Raw genomic sequence first — 26,520 nt, 5'->3', positions numbered from 1 at the left:
ATCTGAATCCCCACCTCTGTTTCCCCGCCTCTGATTCCCCGCCTCTGTTTCCCCATATCTAATACCCCACCTCTGATGCCCCAACTCTGATACCCCACCTCTGATTCCCCAGCTCTGATTCCCCGCCTCTGATTCCCCGCATCCGATTCCCCATATCTGATTCCCCGCCTCTGTTTCCCCGCCTTTGATTCCCCGCCTCTTTTTCCCCATATCTGATTCCCCGCCTCTGATTCCCAACTATGATTCCCCGCCTCTGATTCCCCAGCTCTGATTCCCCGCCTCTGATTCCCCGCGTTCTATTCCCTGCCTCTGATTCCCCGCCTGTGATTCCCCATCTCTGATTCACCACCTCTGATTTCCCACCTCTGATTCCCCATATCTAATTCCCCGCCTCTGTTTGCCCGCCTCTGATTCCCCGCCTCTGTTTCCCCATATCTGATTCCCCGTGTCTGATTCCCTGCCTCTGATTCCCCGCCTCTGATTCCCCGCCTCTGATTCCCTGCCACTGATTCCCTGCCCCTGATACCCCACCTCTGATTCCCCATATCTGATTCCCTGCCTCTGTTTCCCCGCCTCTGATTCCCCGCCTCTGATTCCCCGCCTCTGATTCCCCAACTCTGATTCCCCGCCTCTGATTCCCCAGCTCTGATACCCGCCTCTGATTCCCCGCGTCTGTTTCCCCGCCTCTGATTCCCTGCCTCTGTTTCCCCATATCTAAGTCCCCGACTCTGATTCCCCAACTCTGATTCCCCACCTCTGATTCCCCAGCTCTGATTCCCCGCCTCTGATTCCCTGCATCTGATTCCCAGCCTCTGATTCCCTGCCTCTGATTCCCAACCTCTGATTCCCCACCTCTGATTCCCCATATCTGATTCCCCGCCTCTGTTTCCCCGCCTCTGATTCCCCGCCTCTGTTTCCCCATATCTGATTCCCGGCCTCTGATTCCCCGCCTCTGATTCCCCGCCTCTGATTCCCTGCCTCTGATTCCCCATCTCCGATTCTGCACATCGGATTTCCTGCCTCTGATTCCCCGCCTCTGATTCCCCGCCTCTGATTCCCTGCTTCTGATTCCCAACCTCTGATTCCCCACCTCTGATTCCCCATATCTGATTCCCCGCCGCTGTTTCCCCGCCTCTGATTCCCCGCCTCTGATTCCCCTACTCTGAATCCCCGCCTCTGATTCCCCAGCTCTGATTCCACGCCTCTGATTCCCCGTGTTTGATTCCCTGCCTCTGATTCCCTGCCCTGATTCCCCATCTCTGATTCACCGCCTTTAATTCGCCACCTCTGATTCCCCATATCTGATTCCCCTCCTCTGTTTCCCCGCCTCTGATTCCCAACCTCTGATTCCACACCTCTGATTCCCCATATCTGATTCCCCGCCTCTGTTTCCCCGCCTCTGATTCCCCGCCCCTGTTTCCCCATATCTGATTCCCCACCTCTGATTCTCCTACTCTGCTTCCCCGCCTCTGATTCCCCAGCTCTGATTCCCCGCCTCTGATTCCCCGTTTTTGATTCCCTGCCTCTGATTCCCCGCCTCTGATTCCCCATCTCTGATTCACCGCCTTTGATTCGCCACCTCTGTTTCCCCATATCTGATTCCCCACCTCTGTTTCCCCGCCTCTGATTACCCGCCTCTGATTCCCCATATCTGATTCCCCGGCTCTGATTGCCCACCTCTGATTCCCCGCCTCTGATTCGCCAGCTCTGATTCCCCGCCTCGGATTCCCCGCATCTGATTCCCTGCCTCTGATTCCCCGCCTCTGATTCCCCATCTCTCATTCACCGCCTTTGATTCGCCACCTCTGATTCCCCATATCTGATTCCCCACCTCTGTTTCCCGGCCTCTGATTCCCCGCCTCTGATTCTCCATATCTCATTCCCCGCCTCTGAATCCCCATCTCTGATTCCCGGACTCTGATTCCCCATCTCTGATTCCCGGCCTCTTATTCCCAGCATCTGATTCCCGGCCTCTGATTCCCGGCCTCTGATTCCCCGCTTCTGATTCTGATTCCCTGCCTCTGATTCCCCATCTCTGATTCCGCACATCTGATTCCCTGCCTCTGATTCCCCACCTCTGATTCCCCATATCTGATTCCCCGCCTCTCTTTACCCGCCTCTGATTCCCCGCCTCTGTTTCCCTATATCTAATTCCCCACCTCTGATGCCCCAACTCTGATTCCCCGCCTCTGATTCCCCAGCTCTGATTCCCCGCCTCTGATTCCCCGCATCCGATTCCCCATATCTGATTCCCCGCCTCTGTTTCCCCGCCTCTGATTCCCCGCCTCTGTTTCCCCATATCTGATTCCCCGCCTCTGATTCCCAACTATGATTCCCCGCCTCTGATTTCCCAGCTCTGATTCCCTGCCTCTGATTCCCTGCGTTCTATTCCCTGCCTCTGATTCCCCGCCTGTGATTCCCCATCACTGATTCACCACCTCTGATTCCCCACATCTGATTCCCCATATCTAATTCCCCGCCTCTGTTTGCCCGCCTCTGATTCCCCGCCTCTGTTTCCCCATATCTGATTCCCCGTCTCTGAATCCCCAACTCTGATTCCCTGCCTCTGATTCCCCAGCTCTGATTCCCCGCCTTTGATTCCCCCCGTCTGATTCCCAGCCTCTGAAACCCCGTGTTTGATTTCCTGCCTCTGATTCCCCGCCTCTGATTCCCCATCTCTGATTCACCGCCTCTGATTCCCCACCTCTGATTCCCCATCTCTGATTCCGCACATCCGATTCCCTGCCTCTGAATCCCCAACTCTGATTCCCCGCCTCTGATTCCCCATCTCTGATTCCCCACCTCTGATTCCCCGTGTCTGATTCCCTGCCTCTGATTCCCCGCCTCTGAATACCAGCCTCTGATTCCCCATATCTGATTCCCCGCCTTTGATTCCCCCCGTCTGATTCCCAGCCTCTGAATCCCCGTGTCTGATTTCCTGCCTCTGATTCCCCGCCTCTGATTCCCCATCTCTGATTCACCGCCTCTGATTCCCCATCTCTGATTCCCCACCTCTGATTCCCCGTGTCTGATTCCCCGTGTCTGATTCCCTGCCTCTGATTCCACGCCTCTGATTCCCCATATCTGATTCCCTGCCACTGATTCCCCGCCTCTGATTCCCCATCTCTGATTCACCACCTCTGATTCCCGGCCTCTGATTGCCCACCTCTGATTCCCCGCCTCTGATTCGCCAGCTATGATTCCCCCCCTCTGATTCCCCGCGTCTGATTCCCCGCCTCTGATTCCCCAACTCTAATACCCCGCCTCTGATTCCCCAGCTCTGATTCCCCTCCTCTGATTCCCCGCATCTGATTCCCTGCCTCTGATTCCACGCCTCTGATTCCAGGCCTCTGATTCCCAACCTCTGATTCCCCACCTCTGATTCCCAAAATCTGATTCCCCGCCTCTGTTTCACCGCCTCTGATTCCCCGCCTCTGTTTCCCTATATCTAATTCCCCACCTCTGATGCCCCAACTCTGATTCCCCGCCTCTGATTCCCCAACTCTGATTCCCCGCCTCTGATTCCCCGCATCCGATTCCCCATATCTGATTCCCCGCCTCTGTTTCCCCGCCTCTGATTCCCCGCCTCTGTTTCCCCATATCTGATTCCCCGTCTCTGATTCCCAACTATGATTCCCCGCCTCTGATTCACCAGCTCTGATTCCCTGCGTCTGATTCCCTGCGTTCTATTCCCTGCCTCTGATTCCCCGCCTGTGATTCCCCATCACTGATTCACCACCTCTGATTCCCCACCTCTGATTCCCCATATCTAATTCCCCGCCTCTGTTTGCCCGCCTCTGATTCCCCGCCTCTGTTTCCCCATATCTGATTCCCCGTCTCTGAATCCCCAACTCTGATTCCCTGCCTCTGATTCCCCAGCTCTGATTCCCCGCCTTTGATTCCCCCGTCTGATTCCCAGCCTCTGAATCCCCGTGTCTGATTTCCTGCCTCTGATTCCCCGCCTCTGATTCCCCATCTCTGATTCCTCTGATTCCCCACATCTGATTCCCCATCTCTGATTCCGCACATCCGATTCCCTGCCTCTGATTCCCCAACTCTGATTCCCCACCTCTGATTCCCCTGCTCTGATTCCCCGCCTCAGATTCCCCACGTCTGATTCCCCGCCTCAGATGCCCCTCCTCTGATTCCCTGCCTCTGATTCCCCGCCTCCGAATCCCAGCCTCTGATTCCCCATATCTGATTCCCCGCCTCTGATTCCCTGCCTCTGATTCCCCAGCTCTGATTCCCCGCCTTTGATTCCCCCCGTCTAATTCCCAGCCTCTGAATCCCCGTGTCTGATTTCCTGCCTCTGATTCCCCGCCTCTGATTCCCCATCTCTGATTCACCGCCTCTGATTCCCCATCTCTGATTCCCCACCTCTGATTCCCCGTGTCTGATTCCCCGTGTCTGATTCCATGCCTCTGATTCCACGCCTCTGATTCCCCATATCTGATTCCCTGCCACTGATTCCCCGCCTCTGATTCCCCATCTCTGATTCACCATCTCTGATTCCCGGCCTCTGATTGCCCACCTCTGATTCCCCGCCTCTGATTCGCCAGCTATGATTCCCCCCCTCTGATTCCCCGCGTCTGATTCCCCGCCTCTGATTCCCCAACTCTAATACCCCGCCTCTGATTCCCCAGCTCTGATTCCCCTCCTCTGATTCCCCGCATCTGATTCCCTGCCTCTGATTCCCCGCCTCTGATTCCAGGCCTCTGATTCCCCATATCTGATTCCCCGCCTCTGTTTCCCCAGCTCTGATTCCCCACCTCTGATTCCCCAGCTCTGAATCCCTGCCACTGATTCCCCGCCCCTGATTCCCCACCTCTGATTTCCCATATCTGATTCCCCGCCTCTGTTTCCCCAGCTCTGTTTCCCTGCCTCTGATTCCCTGCCCTGATTCCCCATCTCTGTTTCACCGCCTTTGATTCGCCACCTCTGATTCCCCATATCTGATTCCCCGCCTCTGTTTCCCCGCCTCTGATTCCCTGCCTCTGATTACCAACCTCTGATTCCACACCTATGATTCCCCATTTCTGATTCCCCGCCTCTATTTCCCCATATCTGATTCCCCGCCTCTGATTCCCCAACTCTGATTCCCCGCCTCTGATTCCCCAGCTCTGATTCCCCGCCTCTGATTCCCGGCGTCCGATTCCCTGCCTCTGATTCCCCGCCTCTGATTCCCCATCTCTGATTCTCCATATCTGATTCCCCGCCTCTGAATCCCCATCTCTGATTCCCGGACTCTGATTCCCCTCCTCTGATTCCCGGCCTCTTATTCCCAGCATCTGATTCCCGGCCTCTGATTCCCGGCCTCTGATTCCCCGCTTCTGATTCTGATTCCCTGCCTCTGATTCCCCAGCTCTGATTCCGCACATCTGATTCCCTGCCTCTGATTCCCCACCTCTGATTCCCCATATCTGATTCCCCGCCTCTGTTTCCCCACCTCTGATTCCCCGCCTCTGTTTCCCTATATCTAATTCCCCACCTCTGATGCCCCAACTCTGATTCCCCGCCTCTGATTCCCCAGCTCTGATTCCCCGCCTCTGATTCCCTGCATCCGATTCCCCATATCTGATTCCCTGCCTCTGATTCCCCGCCTCTGATTCCCCATCTCTCATTCACCGCCTTTGATTCGCCACCTCTGATTCCCCATATCTGATTCCCCACCTCTGTTTCCCGGCCTCTGATTCCCCGCCTCTGATTCTCCATATCTCATTCCCCGCCTCTGAATCCCCATCTCTGATTCCCGGACTCTGATTCCCCATCTCTGATTCCCGGCCTCTTATTCCCAGCATCTGATTCCCGGCCTCTGATTCCCGGCCTCTGATTCCCCGCTTCTGATTCTGATTCCCTGCCTCTGATTCCCCATCTCTGATTCCGCACATCTGATTCCCTGCCTCTGATTCCCCACCTCTGATTCCCCATATCTGATTCCCCGCCTCTCTTTACCCGCCTCTGATTCCCCGCCTCTGTTTCCCTATATCTAATTCCCCACCTCTGATGCCCCAACTCTGATTCCCCGCCTCTGATTCCCCAGCTCTGATTCCCCGCCTCTGATTCCCCGCATCCGATTCCCCATATCTGATTCCCCGCCTCTGTTTCCCCGCCTCTGATTCCCCGCCTCTGTTTCCCCATATCTGATTCCCCGCCTCTGATTCCCAACTATGATTCCCCGCCTCTGATTTCCCAGCTCTGATTCCCTGCCTCTGATTCCCTGCGTTCTATTCCCTGCCTCTGATTCCCCGCCTGTGATTCCCCATCACTGATTCACCACCTCTGATTCCCCACATCTGATTCCCCATATCTAATTCCCCGCCTCTGTTTGCCCGCCTCTGATTCCCCGCCTCTGTTTCCCCATATCTGATTCCCCGTCTCTGAATCCCCAACTCTGATTCCCTGCCTCTGATTCCCCAGCTCTGATTCCCCGCCTTTGATTCCCCCCGTCTGATTCCCAGCCTCTGAAACCCCGTGTTTGATTTCCTGCCTCTGATTCCCCGCCTCTGATTCCCCATCTCTGATTCACCGCCTCTGATTCCCCACCTCTGATTCCCCATCTCTGATTCCGCACATCCGATTCCCTGCCTCTGAATCCCCAACTCTGATTCCCCGCCTCTGATTCCCCATCTCTGATTCCCCACCTCTGATTCCCCGTGTCTGATTCCCTGCCTCTGATTCCCCGCCTCTGAATACCAGCCTCTGATTCCCCATATCTGATTCCCCGCCTTTGATTCCCCCCGTCTGATTCCCAGCCTCTGAATCCCCGTGTCTGATTTCCTGCCTCTGATTCCCCGCCTCTGATTCCCCATCTCTGATTCACCGCCTCTGATTCCCCATCTCTGATTCCCCACCTCTGATTCCCCGTGTCTGATTCCCCGTGTCTGATTCCCTGCCTCTGATTCCACGCCTCTGATTCCCCATATCTGATTCCCTGCCACTGATTCCCCGCCTCTGATTCCCCATCTCTGATTCACCACCTCTGATTCCCGGCCTCTGATTGCCCACCTCTGATTCCCCGCCTCTGATTCGCCAGCTATGATTCCCCCCCTCTGATTCCCCGCGTCTGATTCCCCGCCTCTGATTCCCCAACTCTAATACCCCGCCTCTGATTCCCCAGCTCTGATTCCCCTCCTCTGATTCCCCGCATCTGATTCCCTGCCTCTGATTCCACGCCTCTGATTCCAGGCCTCTGATTCCCAACCTCTGATTCCCCACCTCTGATTCCCAAAATCTGATTCCCCGCCTCTGTTTCACCGCCTCTGATTCCCCGCCTCTGTTTCCCTATATCTAATTCCCCACCTCTGATGCCCCAACTCTGATTCCCCGCCTCTGATTCCCCAACTCTGATTCCCCGCCTCTGATTCCCCGCATCCGATTCCCCATATCTGATTCCCCGCCTCTGTTTCCCCGCCTCTGATTCCCCGCCTCTGTTTCCCCATATCTGATTCCCCGTCTCTGATTCCCAACTATGATTCCCCGCCTCTGATTCACCAGCTCTGATTCCCTGCGTCTGATTCCCTGCGTTCTATTCCCTGCCTCTGATTCCCCGCCTGTGATTCCCCATCACTGATTCACCACCTCTGATTCCCCACCTCTGATTCCCCATATCTAATTCCCCGCCTCTGTTTGCCCGCCTCTGATTCCCCGCCTCTGTTTCCCCATATCTGATTCCCCGTCTCTGAATCCCCAACTCTGATTCCCTGCCTCTGATTCCCCAGCTCTGATTCCCCGCCTTTGATTCCCCCGTCTGATTCCCAGCCTCTGAATCCCCGTGTCTGATTTCCTGCCTCTGATTCCCCGCCTCTGATTCCCCATCTCTGATTCCTCTGATTCCCCACATCTGATTCCCCATCTCTGATTCCGCACATCCGATTCCCTGCCTCTGATTCCCCAACTCTGATTCCCCACCTCTGATTCCCCTGCTCTGATTCCCCGCCTCAGATTCCCCACGTCTGATTCCCCGCCTCAGATGCCCCTCCTCTGATTCCCTGCCTCTGATTCCCCGCCTCCGAATCCCAGCCTCTGATTCCCCATATCTGATTCCCCGCCTCTGATTCCCTGCCTCTGATTCCCCAGCTCTGATTCCCCGCCTTTGATTCCCCCCGTCTAATTCCCAGCCTCTGAATCCCCGTGTCTGATTTCCTGCCTCTGATTCCCCGCCTCTGATTCCCCATCTCTGATTCACCGCCTCTGATTCCCCATCTCTGATTCCCCACCTCTGATTCCCCGTGTCTGATTCCCCGTGTCTGATTCCATGCCTCTGATTCCACGCCTCTGATTCCCCATATCTGATTCCCTGCCACTGATTCCCCGCCTCTGATTCCCCATCTCTGATTCACCATCTCTGATTCCCGGCCTCTGATTGCCCACCTCTGATTCCCCGCCTCTGATTCGCCAGCTATGATTCCCCCCCTCTGATTCCCCGCGTCTGATTCCCCGCCTCTGATTCCCCAACTCTAATACCCCGCCTCTGATTCCCCAGCTCTGATTCCCCTCCTCTGATTCCCCGCATCTGATTCCCTGCCTCTGATTCCCCGCCTCTGATTCCAGGCCTCTGATTCCCCATATCTGATTCCCCGCCTCTGTTTCCCCAGCTCTGATTCCCCACCTCTGATTCCCCAGCTCTGAATCCCTGCCACTGATTCCCCGCCCCTGATTCCCCACCTCTGATTTCCCATATCTGATTCCCCGCCTCTGTTTCCCCAGCTCTGTTTCCCTGCCTCTGATTCCCTGCCCTGATTCCCCATCTCTGTTTCACCGCCTTTGATTCGCCACCTCTGATTCCCCATATCTGATTCCCCGCCTCTGTTTCCCCGCCTCTGATTCCCTGCCTCTGATTACCAACCTCTGATTCCACACCTATGATTCCCCATTTCTGATTCCCCGCCTCTATTTCCCCATATCTGATTCCCCGCCTCTGATTCCCCAACTCTGATTCCCCGCCTCTGATTCCCCAGCTCTGATTCCCCGCCTCTGATTCCCGGCGTCCGATTCCCTGCCTCTGATTCCCCGCCTCTGATTCCCCATCTCTGATTCTCCATATCTGATTCCCCGCCTCTGAATCCCCATCTCTGATTCCCGGACTCTGATTCCCCTCCTCTGATTCCCGGCCTCTTATTCCCAGCATCTGATTCCCGGCCTCTGATTCCCGGCCTCTGATTCCCCGCTTCTGATTCTGATTCCCTGCCTCTGATTCCCCAGCTCTGATTCCGCACATCTGATTCCCTGCCTCTGATTCCCCACCTCTGATTCCCCATATCTGATTCCCCGCCTCTGTTTCCCCACCTCTGATTCCCCGCCTCTGTTTCCCTATATCTAATTCCCCACCTCTGATGCCCCAACTCTGATTCCCCGCCTCTGATTCCCCAGCTCTGATTCCCCGCCTCTGATTCCCTGCATCCGATTCCCCATATCTGATTCCCCGCCTCTGTTTCCCCGCCTCTGATTCCCCGCCTCTGTTTCCCCATATCTGATTCCCGCCTCTGATTCCCAACTATGATTCCCCGCCTCTGATTCCCCAGCTCTGATTCCCTGCCTCTGATTCCCCGCGTCCTATTCCCTGCCTCTGATTCCCCGCCTGTGATTCCCCATCACTGATTCACCACCTCTGATTCCCTACCTCTGATTCCCCATATCTAATACCCCGCCTCTGTTTGCCCGCCTCTGATTCCCCGCCTCTGTTTCCCCATATCTGATTCCCCGCCTATGAATCCCCAACTCTGATTCCCTGCCTCAGATTACCCAGCTCTGATTCCCCGCCTTTGATTCCCCCCGTCTGATTCCCAGCCTCTGAATCCCCGTGTCTGATTTCCTGCCTCTGATTCCCCGCCTCTGATTCCCCATCTCTGATTCACCGCCTCTGATTCCCCACCTCTGATACCCCATCTCTGATTCCGCACATCCAATTCCCTGCCTCTGATTCCCCAACTCTGATTCCCCACCTCTGATTCCCCAGCTCTGATTCCCCGCCTCAGATTCCCCGCGTCTGATTCCCTGCCTCTGATTCCCCGCCTCTGATTCCCTGCCTCTGATTCCCCAACTCTGATTCCCCGCTTCTGATTCCCCAGCTCTGAATCCCCGCCTCTGATTCCCCGCATCTGATTCCCTGCCTCTGATTCCCCGCCTCTGATTCCCCATCTGTGATTCACAACCTCTGATGCCCCACCTCTGATTCCCCATATCTGATTCCCCGCCTCTGTTTCCCCGCCTCTGATTCCCCGCCTCTGATTCCCCATATCTGATTCCCCGCCTCTGATTGCCCACCTCTGATTCCCCACGTCTGATACCCTGCCTCTGATTCCCCGCCTCTGATTCCCCATCTCTGATTCACCACCTCTGATTCCCGGCCTCTGATTCCCCATCTCTGATTCCGCACATCCAATTCCCTGCCTATGATTCCCCACCTCTGATTCCCCGCCTCTGATTCCCCATATCTGATTCCCTGCCTCTGTTTCCCCGCCTCTGATTCCCTACCTCTGTTTCCCCATATCTGATTCCCCGCCTCTGATTCCCCAACTCTAATACCCCGCCTCTGATTCCCCAGCTCTGATTCCCCGCCTCTGATTCCCCGCATCTGATTCCCTGCCTCTGATTCCCCGCCTCTGATTCCAGGCCTCTGATTCCCAGCATCTGATTCCGGCCTCTGATTCCCGGCCTCTGATTCCCTGCTTCTGATTCTGTTTCCCTGCCTCTGATTCCCCATCTCTGATTCCGCACATCTGATTCCCTGCCTCTGATTCCCCACCTCTGATTCCCCATATCTGATTCCCCGCCTCTGTTTCCCCGCCTCTGATTCCCCGCCTCTGTTTCCCAATATCTAAGTCCCCACCTCTGATTCCCCAAATCTGATTCCCCACCTCTGATTCCCCAGCTCTGATTCCCCGCCTCTGATTCCCCGCATCTGATTCCCTGCATCTGATTCCAAGCCTCTGATTCCCTGCCTCTGATTCCCAACCTCTGATTCCCCACCTCTGATTCCCCATATCTGATTCCCCGACTCTGTTTCCCCGCCTCGGATTCCCCGCCTCAGTTTCCCCATATCTGATTCCCGGCCTCTGATTCCCCGCCTCTGATTCCCCGCCTCTGATTCCCTGCCTCTGATTCCCCATCTCCGATTCCGCACATCTGATTCCCTTCCTCTGATTCCCCGCCTCTGATTCCCCGCCTCTGATTCCCTGCCTCTGATTCCCAACCTCTGATTCCCCACCTCTGATTCCCCATATCTGATTCCCCGCCTCTGTTTCCCCGCCTCTGATTCCCCGCCTCTGATTCCCAACTCTGATTCCCCGCCTCTGATTCCCCAGCTCTGATTCCCCGTGTTTGATTCCCTGCCTCTGATTCCCTGCCCTGATTCCCCATCTCTGTTTCACCGCCTTTGATTCGCCACCTCTGATTCCACATATCTGATTCCCCGCCTCTGTTTCCCCGACTCTGATTCACTTCCTCTGATTCCCAACCTCTGATTCCACACCTCTGATTCCACATATCTGATTCCCCGCCTCTATTTCCCCATATCTGATTCCCCGCCTCTGATTCCCCAACTCTGATTCCCCGCCTCTGATTCCCCAGCTCTGATTCCCCGACTCTGATTCCCGGCCTCCGATTCCCTGCCTCTGATTCCCCGCCTCTGATTCCCCATCTCTGATTCCCCGCCTCTGATTCCCCGTGTCTGATTCCCTGCCTCTGATTCCCCGCCTCTGATTCCCCGCCTCTGATTCCCTGCCACTGATTCCCTGCCCCTGATTCCCCACCTCTGATTCCCCATATCTGATTCCCCGCCTCTGTTTCCCCGCCTCTGATTCCCCGCCTCTGATTCCCCATATCTGATTCCCTGCCTCTGATTCCCCAACTCTGATTCCCCGCCTCTGATTCCCCAGCTCTGAATCCCCGCCTCTGATTCCCCGTGTCTGATTCCCTGCCTCTGATTCCCCGCCTTGATTCCCCATCTCTGATTCACAACCTCTGATTCCCCACCTCTGATTCCCTATATTTGATTCCCCGCCTCTGTTTCCCCGCCTCTGATTCCCCGCCTCTGATTCCCCATATCTGATTCCCCGCCTCTGATTGCCCACCTCTGATTCCCCGCCTCTGATTCGCCAGCTCTGATTCCCCGCCTCTGATTCCCCGCATCTGATTCCCTGCCTCTGATTCCCCGCCTCTGATTCCCCATCTCTGATTCACCGCCTTTGATTCGCCACCTCTGATTCCCCATATCTGATTCCCCACCTCTGTTTCCCGGCCTCTGATTCCCCGCCTCTGATTCTCCATATCTCATTCCCCGCCTCTGAATCCCCATCTCTGATTCCCGGACTCTGATTCCCCACCTCTGATTCCCGGCCTCTTATTCCCAGCATCTGATTCCCGGCCTCTGATTCCCGGCCTCTGATTCCCCGCTTCTGATTCTGATTCCCTTCCTCTGATTCCCCATCTCTGATTCCGCACATCTGATTCCCTGCCTCTGATTCCCCACCTCTGATTCCCCATATCTGATTCCCCGCCTCTGTTTCCCCGCCTCTGATTCCCCACCTCTGTTTCCCTATATCTAATTCCCCACCTCTAATGCCCCAACTCTGATTCCCCGCCTCTGATTCCCCAGCTCTGATTCCCCGCATCTGATTCCCCGCATCCGATTCCCCATATCTGATTCCCCGCCTCTGTTTCCCCGCCTCTGATTCCCCGCCTCCGTTTCCCCATAACTGATTCCCCGCCTCTGATTCCCAACTATGATTCCCCGCCTCTGATTCCCCAGCTCTGATTCACTGCGTCTGATTCCCTGCGTTCTATTCCCTGCCTCTGATTCCCCGCCTGTGATTCCCCATCACTGATTCACCACCTCTGATTCCCCACCTCTGATTCCCCATATCTAATTCCCCGCCTCTGTTTGCCCGCCTCTGATTCCCCGCCTCTGTTTCCCCATATCTGATTCCCCGTCTCTGAATCCCCAACTCTGATTCCCTGCCTCTGATTCCCCAGCTCTGATTCCCCGCCTTTGATTCCCCCCGTCTGATTCCCAGCCTCTGAATCCCCGTGTCTGATTTCCTGCCTCTGATTCCCAGCCTCTGATTCCCCATCTCTGATTCCTCTGATTCCCCACATCTGATTCCCCATCTCTGATTCCGCACATCCGATTCCCTGCCTCTGATTCCCCAACTCTGATTCCCCGCCTCAGATTCCCCGCGTCTGATTCCCTGCCTCTGATTCCCCGCCTCTGATTCCCCATCTCTGATTCCCCACCTCTGATTCCCCGTGTCTGATTCCCTGCCTCTGATTCCCTGCCTCTGATTCCCCAGCTCTGATTCCCCGCCTTTGATTCCCCCCGTCTAATTCCCAGCCTCTGAATCCCCGTGTCTGATTTCCTGCCTCTGATTCCCCGCCTCTGATTCCCCATCTCTGATTCACCGCCTCTGATTCCCCATCTCTGATTCCCCACCTCTGATTCCGCGTGTCTGATTCCCCGTGTCTGATTCCCTGCCTCTGATTCCACGCCTCTGATTCCCCATATCTGATTCCCTGCCACTGATTCCCCGCCTCTGATTCCCCATCTCTGATTCACCACCTCTGATTCCCGGCCTCTGATTGCCCACCTCTGATTCCCCGCCTCTGATTCGCCAGCTATGATTCCCCCCCTCTGATTCCCCGCGTCTGATTCCCCGCCTCTGATTCCCCAACTCTAATACCCCGCCTCTGATTCCCCAGCTCTGATTCCCCTCCTCTGATTCCCCGCATCTGATTCCCTGCCTCTGATTCCCCGCCTCTGATTCCAGGCCTCTGATTCCCAACCTCTGATTCCCCACCTCTGATACCCCATATCTGATTCCCCGCCTCTGATTCCCCAACTCTGATTCCCCGCCTGTGATTCCCCAGCTCTAATTCCCCGCCTCTGATTCCCCATATCTGATTCCCATCCTCTGATTGCCCACCTCTGATTCCCCGCCTCTGATTCGCCAGCTCTGATTCCCCGCCTCTGATTCCCCGCATCTGATTCCCTGCCTCTGATTCCCCGCCTCTGATTCCCCATCTCTGATTCCCCGCCTGTGATTCCCCAGCTCTGATTCCCAGCCTCTGATTCCCCGTGTTTGATCCCCTGCCTCTGATTACCTTCCTCTGATTCCCGGCCTCTGATACCCCGCTTCTGATTCTGATTCCCTGCCTCTGATTCCCCATCTCTGATTCACCACATCTAATTCCCTGCCTCTGATTCCACACCCCTGATTCCCCACCTCTTATTCCCCAGCTCTGATTCCCCGACTCTGATTCCCGGCCTCCGATTCCCTGCCTCTGATTCCCCGCCTCTGATTCCCCATCTCTGATTCCCCGCCTCTGATTCCCCGTGTCTGATTCCCTGCCTCTGATTCCCCGCCTCTGATTCCCCGCCTCTGATTCCCTGCCACTGATTCCCTGCCCCTGATTCCCCACCTCTGATTCCCCATATCTGATTCCCCGCCTCTGTTTCCCCGCCTCTGATTCCCCGCCTCTGATTCCCCATATCTGATTCCCTGCCTCTGATTCCCCAACTCTGATTCCCCGCCTCTGATTCCCCAGCTCTGAATCCCCGCCTCTGATTCCCCGTGTCTGATTCCCTGCCTCTGATTCCCCGCCTTGATTCCCCATCTCTGATTCACAACCTCTGATTCCCCACCTCTGATTCCCTATATTTGATTCCCCGCCTCTGTTTCCCCGCCTCTGATTCCCCGCCTCTGATTCCCCATATCTGATTCCCCGCCTCTGATTGCCCACCTCTGATTCCCCGCCTCTGATTCGCCAGCTCTGATTCCCCGCCTCTGATTCCCCGCATCTGATTCCCTGCCTCTGATTCCCCGCCTCTGATTCCCCATCTCTGATTCACCGCCTTTGATTCGCCACCTCTGATTCCCCATATCTGATTCCCCACCTCTGTTTCCCGGCCTCTGATTCCCCGCCTCTGATTCTCCATATCTCATTCCCCGCCTCTGAATCCCCATCTCTGATTCCCGGACTCTGATTCCCCACCTCTGATTCCCGGCCTCTTATTCCCAGCATCTGATTCCCGGCCTCTGATTCCCGGCCTCTGATTCCCCGCTTCTGATTCTGATTCCCTTCCTCTGATTCCCCATCTCTGATTCCGCACATCTGATTCCCTGCCTCTGATTCCCCACCTCTGATTCCCCATATCTGATTCCCCGCCTCTGTTTCCCCGCCTCTGATTCCCCACCTCTGTTTCCCTATATCTAATTCCCCACCTCTAATGCCCCAACTCTGATTCCCCGCCTCTGATTCCCCAGCTCTGATTCCCCGCATCTGATTCCCCGCATCCGATTCCCCATATCTGATTCCCCGCCTCTGTTTCCCCGCCTCTGATTCCCCGCCTCCGTTTCCCCATAACTGATTCCCCGCCTCTGATTCCCAACTATGATTCCCCGCCTCTGATTCCCCAGCTCTGATTCACTGCGTCTGATTCCCTGCGTTCTATTCCCTGCCTCTGATTCCCCGCCTGTGATTCCCCATCACTGATTCACCACCTCTGATTCCCCACCTCTGATTCCCCATATCTAATTCCCCGCCTCTGTTTGCCCGCCTCTGATTCCCCGCCTCTGTTTCCCCATATCTGATTCCCCGTCTCTGAATCCCCAACTCTGATTCCCTGCCTCTGATTCCCCAGCTCTGATTCCCCGCCTCAGATTCCCCCCGTCTGATTCCCTGCCTCTGATTCCCCGCCTCTGATTCCCCATCTCTGATTCCCCACCTCTGATTCCCCATCTCTGATTCCGCACATCCGATTCCCTGCCTCTGATTCCCCAACTCTGATTCCCCGCCTCAGATTCCCCGCGTCTGATTCCCTGCCTCTGATTCCCCGCCTCTGATTCCCCATCTCTGATTCCCCACCTCTGATTCCCCGTGTCTGATTCCCTGCCTCTGATTCCCTGCCTCTGATTCCCCAGCTCTGATTCCCCGCCTTTGATTCCCCCCGTCTAATTCCCAGCCTCTGAATCCCCGTGTCTGATTTCCTGCCTCTGATTCCCCGCCTCTGATTCCCCATCTCTGATTCACCGCCTCTGATTCCCCATCTCTGATTCCCCACCTCTGATTCCGCGTGTCTGATTCCCCGTGTCTGATTCCCTGCCTCTGATTCCACGCCTCTGATTCCCCATATCTGATTCCCTGCCACTGATTCCCCGCCTCTGATTCCCCATCTCTGATTCACCACCTCTGATTCCCGGCCTCTGATTGCCCACCTCTGATTCCCCGCCTCTGATTCGCCAGCTATGATTCCCCCCCTCTGATTCCCCGCGTCTGATTCCCCGCCTCTGATTCCCCAACTCTAATACCCCGCCTCTGATTCCCCAGCTCTGATTCCCCTCCTCTGATTCCCCGCATCTGATTCCCTGCCTCTGATTCCCCGCCTCTGATTCCAGGCCTCTGATTCCCAACCTCTGATTCCCCACCTCTGATACCCCATATCTGATTCCCCGCCTCTGATTCCCCAACTCTGATTCCCCGCCTGTGATTCCCCAGCTCTAATTCCCCGCCTCTGATTCCCCATATCTGATTCCCATCCTCTGATTGCCCACCTCTGATTCCCCGCCTCTGATTCGCCAGCTCTGATTCCCCGCCTCTGATTCCCCGCATCTGATTCCCTGCCTCTGATTCCCCGCCTCTGATTCCCCATCTCTGATTCCCCGCCTGTGATTCCCCAGCTCTGATTCCCAGCCTCTGATTCCCCGTGTTTGATCCCCTGCCTCTGATTACCTTCCTCTGATTCCCGGCCTCTGATACCCCGCTTCTGATTCTGATTCCCTGCCTCTGATTCCCCATCTCTGATTCACCACATCTAATTCCCTGCCTCTGATTCCACACCCCTGATTCCCCACCTCTTATTCCCCATATCTGAATCCCCGCCTCTGTTTCCACGCCTCTGATTCCCTGCCTCTGATTCCCAACCTCTGATTCCCCACCCCTGATTCCCCATATCTGATTCCCCGCCTCTGTTTCCCTGCCTCTGATTCTCCGCCCCTGTTTCCCCATATCTGATTCCCCGCCTCTGATTCCCCAACTCTGATTCCCCACCTCTGATTCCCCAGCTCTGATTCCCCGCCTCTGATTCCCCGTGTTTGATTCCCTGCCTCTGATTCCCCGCCTCTGATTCCCCATCTCTGATTCACGGCCTTTGATTCGACACCTCTGATTCCCCATATCTGATTCCCCACCTCTGTTACCCCGCCTCTGATTCCCCGCCTCTGAATCCCCATCTCTGATTCCCGGACTCTGATTCCCCACCTCTGATTCCCGGCCTCTTATTCCCGGCATCTGAATCCCGGCCTCTGATTCCCGGCCTCTGATTCCCCGCTTCTGATTCTGATTCCCTGCCTCTGATTCCCCATCTCTGATTCCGCACATCTGATTCCCTGCCTCTGATTCCCCACCTCTGATTCCCCATATCTGATTCCCCACCTCTGTTTCCCCACCTCTGATTCCCCGCCTCTGTTTCCCCATATCTAATTCCCCACCTCTGATGCCCCAACTCTGATACCCCACCTCTGATACCCCAGCTCTGATTCCCCGCCTCTGTTTCCCCGCATCCGATTCCCCATATCTGATTCCCCGCCTCTGTTTCCCCGCCTTTGATTCCCCGCCTCTGTTTCCCCATATCTGATTCCCCGCCTCTGATTCCCAACTATGATTCCCCGCCTCTGATTCCCCAGCTCTGATTCTCCGCCTCTGATTCCCCGTGTTCTATTCCCTGCCTCTGATTCCCCGCCTGTGATTCCCCATCTCTGATTCACCACCTCTGATTCCCCACCTCTGATTCCCCTTATCTAATTCCCCGCCTCTGTTTGCCCGCCTCTGATTCCCCGCCTCTGTTTCCCCATATCTGATTCCCCGTGTCTGATTCCCTGCCTCTGATTCCCCGCATCTGATTCCCCGCCTCTGATTCCCTGCCACTGATTCCCTGCCCCTGATACCCCACCTCTAATTCCCCATATCTGATTCCCTGCCTCTGTTTCCCCGCCTCTGATTCCCCGCCTCTGATTCCCCGCCTCTGATTCCCCGCCTCTGATTCCCCAACTCTGATTCCCCGCCTCTGATTCCCCAGCTCTGATACCCACCTCTGATTCCCCGCGTCTGTTTCCCCGCCTCTGATTCCCTGCCTCTGTTTCCCCATATCTAAGTCCCCGACTCTGATTCCCCAACTCTGATTCCCCACCTCTGATTCCCCAGCTCTGATTCCCCGCCTCTGATTCCCTGCATCTGATTCCCTGCATCTGATTCCCAGCCTCTGATTCCCTGCCTCTGATTCCCAACCTCTGATTCCACACCTCTGATTCCCCATATCTGATTCCCCGCCTCTGTTTCCCCGCCTCTGATTCCCCGCCTCTGTTTCCCCATATCTGATTCCCGGCCTCTGATTCCCCGCCTCTGATTCCCCGCCTCTGATTCCCCGCCTCTGTTTCCCCATATCTGATTCCCGGCCTCTGATTCCCCGCCTCTGATTCCCCGCCTCTGATTCCCTGCCTCTGATTCCCCATCTCCGATTCCCGGCCTCTGATTCCCCGCCTCAGATTCCCCGCCTCTGATTCCCCGCCTCTGTTTCCCCATATCTGATTCCCGGCCTCTGATTCCCCGCCTCTGATTCCCCGCCTCTGATTCCCTGCCTCTGATTCCCCATCTCCGATTCCGCACATCGGATTTCCTGCCTCTGATTCCCCGCCTCTGATTCCCCGCCTCTGATTCCCTGCTTCTGATTCCCAACCTCTGATTCCCCACCTCTGATTCCCCATATCTGATTCCCCGCCGCTGTTTCCCCGCCTCTGATTCCCCGCCTCTGATTCCCCAACTCTGAATCCCCTCCTCTGATTCCCCAGCTCTGATTCCACGCCTCTGATTCCCCGTGTTTGATTCCCTGCCTCTGATTCCCTGCCCTGATTCCCCATCTCTGATTCACCGCCTTTAATTCGCCACCTCTGATTCCCCATATCTGATTCCCCTCCTCTGTTTCCCCGCCTCTGATTCCCAACCTCTGATTCCACACCTCTGATTCCCCATATCTGATTCCCCGCCTCTGTTTCCCCGCCTCTGATTCCCCGCCCCTGTTTCCCCATATCTGATTCCCCACCTCTGATTCTCCTACTCTGCTTCCCCGCCTCTGATTCCCCAGCTCTGATTCCCCGCCTCTGATTCCCCGTTTTTGATTCCCTGCCTCTGATTCCCCGCCTCTGATTCCCCATCTCTGATTCACCGCCTTTGATTCGCCACCTCTGTTTCCCCATATCTGATTCCCCACCTCTGTTTCCCCGCCTCTGATTACCCGCCTCTGACTCCCCATATCTGATTCCGCGGCTCTGATTGCCCACCTCTGATTCCCCGCCTCTGATTCGCCAGCTCTGATTCCCCGCCTCTGATTCCCCGCATCTGATTCCCTGCCTCTGATTCCCCGCCTCTGATTCCCCATCTCTGATTCACCGCCTTTGATTCGCCACCTCTGATTCCCCATATCTGATTCCCCACCTCTGTTTCCCGGCCTCTGATTCCCCGCCTCTGATTCTCCATATCTCATTCCCCGCCTCTGAATCCCCATCTCTGATTCCCGGACTCTGATTCCCCACCTCTGATTCCCGGCCTCTTATTCCCAGCATCTGATTCCCGGCCTCTGATTCCCGGCCTCTGATTCCCCGCTTCTGATTCTGATTCCCTGCCTCTGATTCCCCATCTCTGACTCCGCACATCTGATTCTCTGCCTCTGATTCCCCACCTCTGATTCCCCATATCTGATTCCCCGCCTCTCTTTCCCCGCCTCTGATTCCCCGCCTCTGTTTCCCTATATCTAATTCCCCACCTCTGATGCCCCAACTCTGATTCCCCGCCTCTGATTCCCCAGCTCTGATTCCCCGCCTCTGATTCCCCGCATCCGATTCCCCATATCTGATTCCCCGCCTCTGTTTCCCCGCCTCTGATTCCCCGCCTCTGTTTCCCCATATCTGATTCCCCGCCTCTGATTCCCAACTATGATTCCCCGCCTCTGATTCCCCAGCTCTGATTCCCTGCCTCTGATTCCCTGCGTTCTATTCCCTGCCTCTGATTCCCCGCCTGTGATTCCCCATCACTGATTCACCACCTCTGATTCCCCACATCTGATTCCCCATATCTAATTCCCCGCCTCTGTTTGCCCGCCTCTGATTCCCCGCCTCTGTTTCCCCATATCTGATTCCCCGTCTCTGAATCCCCAACTCTGATTCACTGCCTCTGATTCCCCAGCTCTGATTCCCCGCCTTTGATTCCCCCCGTCTGATTCCCAGCCTCTGAATCCCCGTGTTTGATTTCCTGCCTCTGATTCCCCACCTCTGATTCCCCATCTCTGATTCACCGCCTCTGATTCCCCACCTCTGATTCCCCATCTCTGATTCCGCACATCCGATTCCCTGCCTCTGAATCCCCAACTCTGATTCCCCGCCTCTGATTCCCCATCTCTGATTCCCCACCTCTGATTCCCCGTGTCTGATTCCCTGCCTCTGATTCCCCGCCTCTGAATACCAGCCTCTGATTCCCCATATCTGATTCCCCGCCTCTGATTCCCTGCCTCTGATTCCCCAGCTCTGATTCCCCGCCTTTGATTCCCCCCGTCTGATTCCCAGCCTCTGAATCCCCGTGTCTGATTTCCTGCCTCTGATTCCCCGCCTCTGATTCCCCATCTCTGATTCACCGCCTCTGATTCCCCATCTCTGATTCCCCACCTCTGATTCCCCGTGTCTGATTCCCCGTGTCTGATTCCCTGCCTCTGATTCCACGCCTCTGATTCCCCATATCTGATTCCCTGCCACTGATTCCCCGCCTCTGATTCCCCATCTCTGATTCACCACCTCTGATTCCCGGCCTCTGATTGCCCACCACTGATTCCCCGCCTCTGATTCGCCAGCTATGATTCCCCCCCTCTGATTCCCCGCGTCTGATTCCCCGCCTCTGATTCCCCAACTCTAATACCCCGCCTCTGATTCCCCAGCTCTGATTCCCCTCCTCTGATTCCCCGCATCTGATTCCCTGCCTCTGATTCCACGCCTCTGATTCCAGGCCTCTGATTCCCAACCTCTGATTCCCCACCTCTGATTCCCAAAATCTGATTCCCCGCCTCTGTTTCACCGCCTCTGATTCCCCGCCTCTGTTTCCCTATATCTAATTCCCCACCTCTGATGCCCCAACTCTGATTCCCCGCCTCTGATTCCCCAGCTCTGATTCCCCGCCTCTGATTCCCCGCATCCGATTCCCCATATCTGATTCCCCGCCTCTGTTTCCCCGCCTCTGATTCCCCGCCTCTGTTTCCCCATATCTGATTCCCCGCCTCTGATTACCTTCCTCTGATTCCCGGCCTCTGATACCCCGCTTCTGATTCTGATTCCCTGCCTCTGATTCCCCATCTCTGATTCACCACATCTAATTCCCTGCCTCTGATTCCACGCCCCTGATTCCCCACCTCTGATTCCCCATATCTGAATCCCCGCCTCTGTTTCCACGCCTCTGATTCCCTGCCTCTGATTCCCAACCTCTGATTCCCCACCCCTGATTCCCCATATCTGATTCCCGCCTCTGTTTCCCTGCCTCTGATTCTCCGCCCCTGTTTCCCCATATCTGATTCCCCGCCTCTGATTCCCCAACTCTGATTCCCCACCTCTGATTCCCCAGCTCTGATTCCCCGCCTCTGATTCCCCTGTTTGATTCCCTGCCTCTGATTCCCCGCCTCTGATTCCCCATCTCTGATTCACCGCCTTTGATTCGACACCTCTGATTCCCCATATCTGATTCCCCACCTCTGTTACCCCGCCTCTGATTCCCCGCCTCTGAATCCCCATCTCTGATTCCCGGACTCTGATTCCCCACCTCTGATTCCCGGCCTCTTATTCCCGGCATCTGAATCCCGGCCTCTGATTCCCGGCCTCTGATTCCCCGCTTCTGATTCTGATTCCCTGCCTCTGATTCCCCATCTCTGATTCCGCACATCTGATTCCCTGCCTCTGATTCCCCACCTCTGATTCCCCATATCTGAATCCCCACCTCTGTTTCCCCGCCTCTGATTCCCCGCCTCTGTTTCCCCAATTCTAATACCCCACCTCTGATGCCCCAACTCTGATACCCCACCTCTGATTCCCCAGCTCTGATTCCCCGCCTCTGATTCCCCGCATCCGATTCCCCATATCTGATTCCCCGCCTCTGTTTCCCCGCCTTTGATTCCCCGCCTCTTTTTCCCCATATCTGATTCCCCGCCTCTGATTCCCAACTATGATTCCCCGCCTCTGATTCCCCAGCTCTGATTCCCCGCCGCTGATTCCCCGCGTTCTATTCCCTGCCTCTGATTCCCCGCCTGTGATTCCCCATCTCTGATTCACCACCTCTGATTTCCCACCTCTGATTCCCCTTATCTAATTCCCCGCCTCTGTTTGCCCGCCTCTGATTCCCCGCCTCTGTTTCCCCATATCTGATTCCCCGTGTCTGATTCCCTGCCTCTGATTCCCCGCCTCTGATTCCCCGCCTCTGATTCCCTGCCACTGATTCCCTGCCCCTGATACCCCACCTCTGATTCCCCATATCTGATTCCCTGCCTCTGTTTCCCCGCCTCTGATTCCCCGCCTCTGATTCCCCGCCTCTGATTCCCCAACTCTGATTCCCCGCCTCTGATTCCCCAGCTCTGATACCCGCCTCTGATTCCCCGCGTCTGTTTCCCCGCCTCTGATTCCCTGCCTCTGTTTCCCCATATCTAAGTCCCCGACTCTGATTCCCCAACTCTGATTCCCCACCTCTGATTCCCCAGCTCTGATTCCCCGCCTCTGATTCCCTGCATCTGATTCCCAGCCTCTGATTCCCTGCCTCTGATTCCCAACCTCTGATTCCCCACCTCTGATTCCCCATATCTGATTCCCCGCCTCTGTTTCCCCGCCTCTGATTCCCCGCCTCTGTTTCCCCATATCTGATTCCCGGCCTCTGATTCCCCGCCTCTGATTCCCCGCCTCTGATTCCCTGCCTCTGATTCCCCATCTCCGATTCTGCACATCGGATTTCCTGCCTCTGATTCCCCGCCTCTGATTCCCCGCCTCTGATTCCCTGCTTCTGATTCCCAACCTCTGATTCCCCACCTCTGATTCCCCATATCTGATTCCCCGCCGCTGTTTCCCCGCCTCTGATTCCCCGCCTCTGATTCCCCTACTCTGAATCCCCGCCTCTGATTCCCCAGCTCTGATTCCACGCCTCTGATTCCCCGTGTTTGATTCCCTGCCTCTGATTCCCTGCCCTGATTCCCCATCTCTGATTCACCGCCTTTAATTCGCCACCTCTGATTCCCCATATCTGATTCCCCTCCTCTGTTTCCCCGCCTCTGATTCCCAACCTCTGATTCCACACCTCTGATTCCCCATATCTGATTCCCCGCCTCTGTTTCCCCGCCTCTGATTCCCCGCCCCTGTTTCCCCATATCTGATTCCCCACCTCTGATTCTCCTACTCTGCTTCCCCGCCTCTGATTCCCCAGCTCTGATTCCCCGCCTCTGATTCCCCGTTTTTGATTCCCTGCCTCTGATTCCCCGCCTCTGATTCCCCATCTCTGATTCACCGCCTTTGATTCGCCACCTCTGTTTCCCCATATCTGATTCCCCACCTCTGTTTCCCCGCCTCTGATTACCCGCCTCTGATTACCCATATCTGATTCCCCGGCTCTGATTGCCCACCTCTGATTCCCCGCCTCTGATTCGCCAGCTCTGATTCCCCGCCTCGGATTCCCCGCATCTGATTCCCTGCCTCTGATTCCCCGCCTCTGATTCCCCATCTCTCATTCACCGCCTTTGATTCGCCACATCTGATTCCCCATATCTGATTCCCCACCTCTGTTTCCCGGCCTCTGATTCCCCGCCTCTGATTCTCCATATCTCATTCCCCGCCTCTGAATCCCCATCTCTGATTCCCGGACTCTGATTCCCCATCTCTGATTCCCGGCCTCTTATTCCCAGCATCTGATTCCCGGCCTCTGATTCCCGGCCTCTGATTCCCCGCTTCTGATTCTGATTCCCTGCCTCTGATTCCCCATCTCTGATTCCGCACATCTGATTCCCTGCCTCTGATTCCCCACCTCTGATTCCCCATATCTGATTCCCCGCCTCTCTTTACCCGCCTCTGATTCCCCGCCTCTGTTTCCCTATATCTAATTCCCCACCTCTGATGCCCCAACTCTGATTCCCCGCCTCTGATTCCCCAGCTCTGATTCCCCGCCTCTGATTCCCCGCATCCGATTCCCCATATCTGATTCCCCGCCTCTGTTTCCCCGCCTCTGATTCCCCGCCTCTGTTTCCCCATATCTGATTCCCCGCCTCTGATTCCCAACTATGATTCCCCGCCTCTGATTTCCCAGCTCTGATTCCCTGCCTCTGATTCCCTGCGTTCTATTCCCTGCCTCTGATTCCCCGCCTGTGATTCCCCATCACTGATTCACCACCTCTGATTCCCCACATCTGATTCCCCATATCTAATTCCCCGCCTCTGTTTGCCCGCCTCTGATTCCCCGCCTCTGTTTCCCCATATCTGATTCCCCGTCTCTGAATCCCCAACTCTGATTCCCTGCCTCTGATTCCCCAGCTCTGATTCCCCGCCTTTGATTCCCCCCGTCTGATTCCCAGCCTCTGAAACCCCGTGTTTGATTTCCTGCCTCTGATTCCCCGCCTCTGATTCCCCATCTCTGATTCACCGCCTCTGATTCCCCACCTCTGATTCCCCATCTCTGATTCCGCACATCCGATTCCCTGCCTCTGAATCCCCAACTCTGATTCCCCGCCTCTGATTCCCCATCTCTGATTCCCCACCTCTGATTCCCCGTGTCTGATTCCCTGCCTCTGATTCCCCGCCTCTGAATACCAGCCTCTGATTCCCCATATCTGATTCCCCGCCTTTGATTCCCCCCGTCTGATTCCCAGCCTCTGAATCCCCGTGTCTGATTTCCTGCCTCTGATTCCCCGCCTCTGATTCCCCATCTCTGATTCACCGCCTCTGATTCCCCATCTCTGATTCCCCACCTCTGATTCCCCGTGTCTGATTCCCCGTGTCTGATTCCCTGCCTCTGATTCCACGCCTCTGATTCCCCATATCTGATTCCCTGCCACTGATTCCCCGCCTCTGATTCCCCATCTCTGATTCACCACCTCTGATTCCCGGCCTCTGATTGCCCACCTCTGATTCCCCGCCTCTGATTCGCCAGCTATGATTCCCCCCCTCTGATTCCCCGCGTCTGATTCCCCGCCTCTGATTCCCCAACTCTAATACCCCGCCTCTGATTCCCCAGCTCTGATTCCCCTCCTCTGATTCCCCGCATCTGATTCCCTGCCTCTGATTCCACGCCTCTGATTCCAGGCCTCTGATTCCCAACCTCTGATTCCCCACCTCTGATTCCCAAAATCTGATTCCCCGCCTCTGTTTCACCGCCTCTGATTCCCCGCCTCTGTTTCCCTATATCTAATTCCCCACCTCTGATGCCCCAACTCTGATTCCCCGCCTCTGATTCCCCAACTCTGATTCCCCGCCTCTGATTCCCCGCATCCGATTCCCCATATCTGATTCCCCGCCTCTGTTTCCCCGCCTCTGATTCCCCGCCTCTGTTTCCCCATATCTGATTCCCCGTCTCTGATTCCCAACTATGATTCCCCGCCTCTGATTCCCCAGCTCTGATTCCCTGCGTCTGATTCCCTGCGTTCTATTCCCTGCCTCTGATTCCCCGCCTGTGATTCCCCATCACTGATTCACCACCTCTGATTCCCCACCTCTGATTCCCCATATCTAATTCCCCGCCTCTGTTTGCCCGCCTCTGATTCCCCGCCTCTGTTTCCCCATATCTGATTCCCCGTCTCTGAATCCCCAACTCTGATTCCCTGCCTCTGATTCCCCAGCTCTGATTCCCCGCCTTTGATTCCCCCGTCTGATTCCCAGCCTCTGAATCCCCGTGTCTGATTTCCTGCCTCTGATTCCCCGCCTCTGATTCCCCATCTCTGATTCCTCTGATTCCCCACATCTGATTCCCCATCTCTGATTCCGCACATCCGATTCCCTGCCTCTGATTCCCCAACTCTGATTCCCCACCTCTGATTCCCCTGCTCTGATTCCCCGCCTCAGATTCCCCACGTCTGATTCCCCGCCTCAGATGCCCCTCCTCTGATTCCCTGCCTCTGATTCCCCGCCTCCGAATCCCAGCCTCTGATTCCCCATATCTGATTCCCCGCCTCTGATTCCCTGCCTCTGATTCCCCAGCTCTGATTCCCCGCCTTTGATTCCCCCCGTCTAATTCCCAGCCTCTGAATCCCCGTGTCTGATTTCCTGCCTCTGATTCCCCGCCTCTGATTCCCCATCTCTGATTCACCGCCTCTGATTCCCCATCTCTGATTCCCCACCTCTGATTCCCCGTGTCTGATTCCCCGTGTCTGATTCCATGCCTCTGATTCCACGCCTCTGATTCCCCATATCTGATTCCCTGCCACTGATTCCCCGCCTCTGATTCCCCATCTCTGATTCACCATCTCTGATTCCCGGC

This window comes from Narcine bancroftii, chromosome 8 (genome assembly GCF_036971445.1).
Source record: "Narcine bancroftii isolate sNarBan1 chromosome 8, sNarBan1.hap1, whole genome shotgun sequence".
NCBI classification, from domain to species: Eukaryota; Metazoa; Chordata; class Chondrichthyes; order Torpediniformes; family Narcinidae; genus Narcine; species Narcine bancroftii.
The sequence above is the reverse complement of the archived record's forward strand: the minus strand, read 5'-3'. Positions refer to the sequence as shown.